Genomic DNA, 9,335 nt, shown 5'->3' with positions numbered 1-9,335 from the left:
GAATCAGACTCAGAAGTGCTGATGCCAGTAAATGGTGATTTCATTCAGCTCCCATAACAGACTGATTTCTCTTTAAGTAACAGCCGTAGCTACCTTTCATTTTGGCAATCCAAATGCTTACATATTGATATAGTTTATTTAACATATGTTTGGGTCATCATAACAGTGTTTTATTTATTTATTTTTCCTTCAGATTCAAGCAAGTGACTGTCTAGTCTAAACATGGCCTGGCATTTATTTGGTTTGTACCATCTAAATGTTTCAGAACAGTGTGTGAGTGATTACGTGCATGTGTGTTTCTCTGGCAAGTAGCATCTAAAGTCAGCTAAAGACAAATGAATTTATTTCTGTCTGGAAAACATGACGTACAGCTCTCACTTCCACAGGTGCAGAACAGGATGGGGACATCTTGTATTTTTCCTGCAGCTTCCTAAAATTCAAATCAGGATTTATCCTTCTCTTGAGAGAACACAGTTGAGACACAACAAACCAGGAACAAATCAATGGTGCTTTAGGTTTTCTGTCAACAGTTTTTCCATTTCACCAAAATATGAAGGTAGTCTACCCCAAAGATAAAGTGTATCTATCAGCTGGTTCTGGATCATCCAGTCAGCTAAGAATTCTTTGATGAAATACGACCTGAGCATGATGTTATTGGTGCACCATTTTGAGTTCTTTCAACAGTCTGGCACTTCTCTTTGACAACTAATCACGTTGTGATTGAAGAAAAGCAAGCTATACTTTAAAGGGAATGTTGGAACTTTCCAAGGCTGCTCCTGGAACTCTCAGCTTCCACCGAGGACTTTGGTCTTTAATGATATCTCAAGGCCTGCTTGGAAGGAGCTTGGCATGATGAACAAAGTCCTGTGTGATGACCTCACAGGTTCAGAATAAGTAGCAAACCTGTGCGATGATCTGACCCAAAGGTCCTGGAGAATGGAAAGCAACTCTAATGGTATTTTATTTATTGTGTTAAGCTCCCACACTTGAAAGATAACATTTCCTATTGTTTATATCCGCAGACTGTAATGTCTTACAGATGTGTACTCCATTCAGTTGTGCATTTAAAAATCAGAAAGCTGGTGAGCAGTGCATGTAATTTTTTGCTACTTTATTAATTCATAAGCTTTAAAACTTCCTAGCATAAACAATTATCCATCTCTGACTGTTTATTTGAGCTTGTTCATTCATGTTGTCCATCCTCGAGGGGGCTTTGTCATTTTTTTAAAAATCTTTTCCAGTCTTTGTATGAGAACAAAAAATGTGCCGCTCAGTTATAACTCTGATACAATGGACACCATCATATTTTTGTGTGATCTGGATGTTTTCTGTCACTACTTCACTGTCCTGTATAATTAAAGGCCAAGAACTTAAAATAAATGAAGAAACTTGAAATATCTGCTAATTCTGAGTTAAGCTCAAAAAACAGGTTTGTGTAGACCCCCATATTCACAAATTAAAATACAGGATGTTCATCATTTAAGAGTTATGTAACTGAGTGACAGGTTTATTTCCTTTCAAACAAGGGCAGGGAAAAAGAATAATCACAAAAACACATCAAGCCAGGATACGAACAAGATCACTGGATGCTAAAATAAACAGTAAAAGATGGATAAAGTTTTGAACTGGCTGAGTTGATAAAGTAGACCATTAGAAAAACAAAATTACAGGTAGCAAGGCAGAAGAAAAAATTTTTAGGTTCTCCTGAGTCACCAATGCCTGACAGAGTTTTGCTGTCTTGTTTCCTCTCCTGTACTGGACAAAGTGCTTTTCAAGAGGGGGTTGGGACTCCCAGCATGTTAAAGTAATCATATTCTGCTGGTGGACCTCACCACAGCTTTGGGAGTTCTCTCCAGGGCTTTTCCTGAGTCACTGAATCTGGGGCAAAGTTGCAGGCGCTCGACGTGCATCTCCATCATGCCTCTTAAACCTGTCCGCCTGTCAGACAGCTGGGAAAAAATCCATCCTTGTGTCCTGCTTTAGAGTGTTCTGTACTTAAGACAGCATAATTAGAGACTTGAATCTTCCTCCTCTAACCACACAGAGCTTACATCATTTTTGAATGAAATCGGCTATGTTTGACTTGAGGGCACATTCTTGAAAACTAGGAGGTCTGTTCAGTGCGTCAAGACACTGAGGAGGAAGTTTACAAAAACCGAAACCCTCTTGTGGTTTTGTGAATAAAACACAGGTTTTTCTGCTGAAATACCATGAAAAAGCCTGATGATGTTGCCTCCGAGGGCATGAGAAGTTCTGATCATGAAGGGACTGCCTGGAGTGTGCGAACGTGCCGACATGGCTGTCGACCCCCTCGGTGTGGAAGCTCAATTTAAAAGCAAGCCAAGTCAAATAAATGTTTATCCAGCGTAAACTCTTCCTAGAATCCAAACAGATGTCAGTGCCAGCTCTTACAGCACTGTCTGCTATGGACTATGGATTGCTTTATACTGAATCCCTGTTTTTTTTCCAAATGTAATGCATAATGCAATTAAAATGTAATGCTTATTTCCATTTTTCTTAAACAATTAGATTACTTTGCCATCATCTAACACTCACTTAATATTCATCTTTAAAAATAAATTTTAATCAATAGCCCTTAAAGTTGTTTTATTCATTTAAATGAAATTGTTCATCACGCTCCTAAAAAATAAAAAATTATAACTCGATGATGTAAAGTGTTTGGGAGAAATATGTTTAGGTCACAGCTCTTGATTAAATGTTTGATTGCTAAAGACTGATTGACCAGTCAAGATAATGTTGAAAAGATGTAAAACTAAAGCCAAGGTAACTGAAGAGATGATTAAAAAGTCAAATCAGATCAAACTGATTGGTAAATAGATATGTTTTGATAAAGCTGCAGCAAATTTTACTTGCCAAGTTTTTCTTATGAACAGACATCTGGATGATTAAATCAAAAGACTGAGAACAAACAGACAATGCACTACAGTAAATTATACAGTTTCTTGTCCAGACAATCACAAGCAACACTTTCTCCAGTATAATTTTTTGACAGGCGCACGCCATTCTGCTAAACACCCAGTGCTTCTTCCAGGATTCTCCCCTTGGACATTTACAGCATCAGAGATAAAAGGAAAAACATTTTCATACATTTTCAATAATTCATGCCTCAGTTCTGCATTGTCTAAGGATGTCTAAGTTTTTACTGGAATTGTAGAGTGAGATCTGGCTTCCCGTTCTTTTGTACAAGTGCTCTGTCTACCACTCATAAAAGAAGATTCTCACCATCCCTGATTTACGATGTGCTCCGAGCTGGTTTTAACCAGTATTACATGTGCAGCTTGACCCAAAGACTGAACTCTTCAGACAGCCAGTATAGACTACATCAAGTATTGGCAATGTCCGTTTTTAGATATTTGGAACTTTCAAAGCTGTCTAATAAGCATGTGTTCTGCAGGGCTGATTATTTGTGAATATTTGAGCCTATAATATTTCTAGGCTTGTTAATCTGTTTGTGCAGGCTAACAATACCCGAAAGAACTCTAGATTGCTGAAATATTTGATAAGTTTGGCAGTATGTGTTTATATAAATCACTTCACAAATTTAGATGATTTGTACTTATGATTTACAAACACAGCCAAGTTTGAGAAAGAGAAATAAAGACCAAAAACGTTCGAAACTGTTTCAGCTGGCTTCGATGGTCTAGTACACTAAATTTGCAAGAGTGTTGATGGCTTTATGCTCCTAAACAGTCCACAAGACAGAACAGCAGGTCCTAGTCGTGTTCCAATTAGGAATGCAAAGGGGACAGTCTAGACACTGTGTCGAGGAGAAGAGAGAAGGCCTTCAGTCGTTTTTCTTTTTTTTTTCTCACAGGCATGTCCCCTGGGCTGCATCATCTCACTAAGGCAAAACTAGGCCCATGTGCTCTGCAAATGTCTGAAAAATTGGAACGTGTGATGCTCACGAAGTACTATGCTGGCCCTTGAGTGTTCGTTTATTAGATATTTTGGCTAAGACTTGGTATCCCGAAGCACTACGTTAGTAGCATGTAAGTAGTACTTAATTTCTATGACACGTTTCCCAAAAGCGTTGTTGAAGTTAAATGATCATAAATTTACAAGCATCTCAAACTACTTCTGGATCTTTCCATTTACTTTCACAGTTTATCGGAGACAAATGTCACATACATTTTGATCAATACAAAGCCACTACATTTGAAAATAAAAAATGTGCATGTCACGTGATAGGCCTCGATTTACATCCAGATAAAAGGGTATATAGAGTTATGCACTGTAGATCTGCTTTGATAAGAATTGTTAACTGCTTGCAATAGAGGGATGGCACTTATAAAGAAAAGCAGGCTTACATAAATGTTAACATATTAGATTTGCGCACATTATAACGGTCCACATTGATTGTAATCACTACATTTATGTTCATGCATGTTCTCTGATATAGTTGAGAATTTAAAATCTTGTTTTACTAAAGTAAAGAGTTAATTATATATTATAATAAATTTTCTTTGTTCACTACTTTAAAAAAAAATAAATAAATACATCTTGACTAATTGACCTGCTTTTTTCGTGCATTTTTTCATATTGGGGAAGCCAAAATATTGGAGATATTGGGGAAAGTTTTGGCTCAGCACCATTGGTTTGTTTTACGTTTTGCGGACTGGTTAGGGATATGGTTTTACTCTATCACAAAATAATGCACAATGTAACTGAAGATGATTGGTAAACCAAGCCTAATTTGATTTTGCTCTCAGCTACCAACAGCATGTAGCACTTTCAACCTCATTTAATACATTATCATGTTTAAACCACAGAATTCAGCAGAGCCTAGCAGCTTTGTCTGAATGAAAGAGAATGATGTGTTTCAGAAAACATAACGATGTGATATACCATTAGATAATAAGAATCCTGTTAGGGATTTAGACATTTACAGCTATCTGGGTATAAGTGTGTTAAAAAGCTTCACTGGGGCACATTTGTGGAACAAACCGTGGAGCATGGCCTCTGATTTCCTTAATTTGTGGTGGAGCCCTGGAGAGAGCGCTGTCAATCAAAATATGCCGGTCTGCAGAGACTTGGGTATCACCACAGGAAGCTGGTGCTGATTATGGGAAATGGAGACTGATCTTATGTTTGGCCTGAGCAGACATGTACTTAAATAAGAGGTCTCTAAAGAATTAATGGAATATTAAAGCTTGTGTCTAACTATATGTTTAGGCTTGATGCTATCAATCACCTGACGCAAGTTTAACTGTATGATCTGTTGCACCAATAACCTCTGACAGGAGGATCAAGAAAATATTGAAAACCATTTCTTTCTCTTAGTCTACACAGCCGTTTTCCACTAAACTCTGAACTTGCCTATATCGTGGCTAGTCGTTTGGGTGCGTCAGGCTGTGAAAGCCATGACTCACCATCTCCAGTGCCTCTCCACAGGAATGTTCCTCTACCTCTCTGTGAGGCTGAATTCACATCTGGATGTGGAGATGGAGCTTGATTCCCTGAATCTCAGTGTTGGAACCCTTTTCTGTGTGACACATCAGCTGTTAAAGTCTGGTAAACCAACTTCTCACCTGCTTTCCTCTTATGTCGGTTTCAAAGACCATGGAATTAAATTCAGTGGGTCTTTCATTATCTTTCATTGTATGGACAAAAGAATTAAAACATTCTTCAAAATGTCTTCTTTTTGTTCCACAGAATGTTTGGAATGACATGAAGGTGAGTAAATGAAGACAGCATTTTCATTTACGGGTGAACTATCAGAACGGTTCAGTCAGAACACATGCGAAAGGGGTGAGTTGTACACGTGAGTAGCTCAGTTTTATATTCTCTTGGCTTTTCAAATCTCTCAACAGCATTGGATCTCAAAGACAAGTCCTCCGCTGGTTTCATGAGTGAGTTCTTCTACCAGGAAAACGTAGCGTCTGGGTTTGGTTAGTTCCAATTAACCCAATTCAAACAGTCCCTGCAGAGAGGAGGGAACAATTCCTGGGGAATTTCTCTCATGAACTTGTGTTATTGTTTTGGGTAGGCTCCCCATCAAACACTCTGAGTGAGGTTAGGGATGTATTCCATGTCCAAGAAGAGGAATAAATCCTTTTATGCACAATTATGCACAATTAGAAAAGTTTTACTTCATGGGTTCATTCTTGGGTCTGGGCGGATGGAAGGAAAGTTGAATATTGTGTCATTCATGAGGAAAGCTTTGTTTTATTTCATCTGAATTAAATCAGTCATCTCAAGTAAGAACAAGTGTGTCTGGAAGGATCAAAGGTTTGTCTGAAGGTCGTCAAGTTCAAATTCCTCCATCAGATCTTTGACAAATGAAACCCCGGGATAACGGAATGACTTCTACTGACTCCATTTACCATCAGAAATCTGATCTTATCATGAAAAAATGTCTGGCTACATTTCTGACCAACAAAAATATCTGACTTCATCAAAGGCTGTTTGACATGTTCTTTGTTTATGTGAAATGAGTGCATGAGTTTGCACAAGATGCCTACGATTGAGCAAGGCGATATCTTGAGATGAATAAATATAGTTACCCCTTATTGAAGCCTCAAAATTGAGACACAAGCCACCAGCAGCTAGGGGCAAACTTGAACCATAAACTACTTTTGAGAAACAATTTTAGAAGCCCAAGGGCAAGGCCAGGAATGCATGCACAGTAAGGAGGTAAAATAAGCAAAACAAGGAATAATACAATGCAGCAGTTCGCCTGTCAGTCTCACTTCTGTTCTGAGTACCTTTGAAAAATGGAACGACTGCCTCTCCCACTGTTTATCCATTTCCTTTGCTGTCTCAGTGGTCATGCAATGGGGTCAAAAAGACTGAGACCACATAAAAAAAAAAAAAACAATCTCAATCCTATTTAAACCTTGAAATAAACAGTAAAAAATGTTAACAGTAAAACTGAAACATTACCAAAATAAATAAATAAACAACTAAAATTAACCTAACAGATTGGCCACAAATTGACAATAACCTAACAGAAAAAAAGTCATTATTTTGTAATTGCTCATAATTTGTAATCAGTCGAGTTTTATACACGATTTTATAGAACCTTATAACATTTTTAGAATATCTTCTCCAAGAATGGATATTGGCTTGGTAGGATATTAAGGTGTTTCTCAGCTTTATAGTCATTGACTGTGAGAAAAATAGATGTTGGCAAAAATACTGAGAGATTATTTAAAAATAGATGAAAACAAAAAATCCTATCAAATGGTCAAGAGGAAATTTAATAGAGGGAATAGGAATTGATTTCAGTGACCTAAATACCTTGAAATGATGTGGGGAAACCACAAACACCAAAAAAGGTTGTCTAAAAACTCTGAATGTGCTTCATGAAGGAATGGCCACATTGATTTTAGTCAAAAATTACATTTTTTTCTTTGTAAGTAATCAGATACATATATCTCTTTGGAGGTAATGATTGCACAATTTTATTTTTTACATTACACTTTTTGCAATGTCCACAGAAAATCAATCAAGTGATTAAATAATATTTCCTTTTATATTTATAGTTAATTTAGAGCATGGTTTCTTAACCACACTTTAAGCATCTTTTACTAGTCAAATCTGGAGAATTCAGAAAAGTCTAAATATAAATGAACCACCACAGGCCACACTTTTCCACTTCAGCAAGGAAACCAGATTTATCTTACTGACTGATCCAGTGACATCATCTCTCTTTCCTGACAAAGAAATATTACCAATAAGTCTGATTTATAGATGTTGCCTGTCACACAGTTTGAACAAGTGATTCCTTCTATGAAACTGGAGACTTCAAAATAATTCAGTGCTTTCTATTATAAACAGGGAACAGTCAGTTGAAACAATCTGTTCTTTACTGGACATCTCAGTATTTCATATTGATACATAACCTGTTCTGTTTTCTGAAATGTAATCATTCTCCCACTTTAAGAGTTTCCAATACGAAAATATGGCAAACTGTTATTTCTAGCATGTTAGTGTGCAGTGCACTTCTTTAATGCATAATGCCTTGAGGGAAAAGCCTACATGTTTTGTTTTTTTTCTTCAGAAGTGACAAAAGCTTTAAGTTGAATCATTCAGAGCGAAACGTGAGCAAATTTGTTATCGTATTGACTCACATAGCCCATGTCATTTGGTGCCTTTCACTTTGCATTATTCCAAAAAATTAAATCACACATGCATTCCCGTTTCTGACTTTTACAAGATTGGAAACTGTGTAAATTGCCCAAGCGGAAAGGAACATAAAAAATAAATTGGTAACAAAGTGAGAGAAACAAAAAAATATATTATAACAATAAAAAAAGATTTCCCTGGGGCCTAAGACATAAAATGGCTGAGATAAAATGGGAATTCTAAAGACTTCGCCTAGCATTCTCTCATTGTTAGCTCATAGAGTGCAACGTCAGTCTGGAAGTCATTAGCTAAATGTTCCGTTTTAATGACAGATATATGAATACTTTGGGAGGTGAGGAGAGGGGAATGCTTATTATGTAATGTGGGCATTAGATTCTGTGACGTAAGGAGGATCAGAGGCTTTGCTATAAATTTTGTCTAGGTTATGCTGTGATTGCTGTGGAAACTAGAGTTACTGAAATGTGCATCATAATTTTGGATGGATGAAGGGCAATATGATTTAAAGCATGTTTATTTAGGACTATTAAGCAAAAATGGTACATGTAAAAACATTCCATACAGAAAATATGAAATATGTATTTCCAGAACTCCTGTCCATTCTTATAAGATATCTATTATTTGCATTAGTTTCCCATATGTTTGCTTTTATTCCACTTGTAGGTTTGAAAGATAATTTTTCCAGAAGTTGATTCTGTTTCTAAGTATCCTATTATTTATTATCTGTACAAGAGGTGGTTAAAAGACAACAAGAAAGAAAACAAAGATTCATTGATGATTCTCCATGGGATTTGCTTTGAACTTGGAACACATTGTACCAAAATCAATCTGGTAAGCTTCCCAGTGACCCCATGGGGACAGTCTAGTGGTAAAATGTCCTTCTCTCTGGGATATGATTGCTAGGTTTGCAGTCTACAAAAAAGCAATACTTTACTGAGCATATATTTATTGAACAGTTCAGAAAACATTTGCAATGACATGCCCTTTCCTCTGCATCAAAGCGATAGTTCTATAATGCATTAAAGAAGCAATTCTACAACTTTATAAAAGTTTTTAATGCTGCAATTGGCCTTTAAGAACAAAACTGGCTTATTAACTTATAGCAACAATTAGCTTAACTTATAAGCTCATGATCATACAATGCATGTGCTTTGGCAGGCATCCCTGTTCTGTGTGCATTATGTAATTAACGAGGTACCTTTCTCAAGAGCTGATTATAAAATACACAT

The sequence above is a fragment of the Onychostoma macrolepis genome, chromosome 12, assembly GCF_012432095.1.
Source record: "Onychostoma macrolepis isolate SWU-2019 chromosome 12, ASM1243209v1, whole genome shotgun sequence".
NCBI classification, from domain to species: Eukaryota; Metazoa; Chordata; class Actinopteri; order Cypriniformes; family Cyprinidae; genus Onychostoma; species Onychostoma macrolepis.
The sequence above is the reverse complement of the archived record's forward strand: the minus strand, read 5'-3'. Positions refer to the sequence as shown.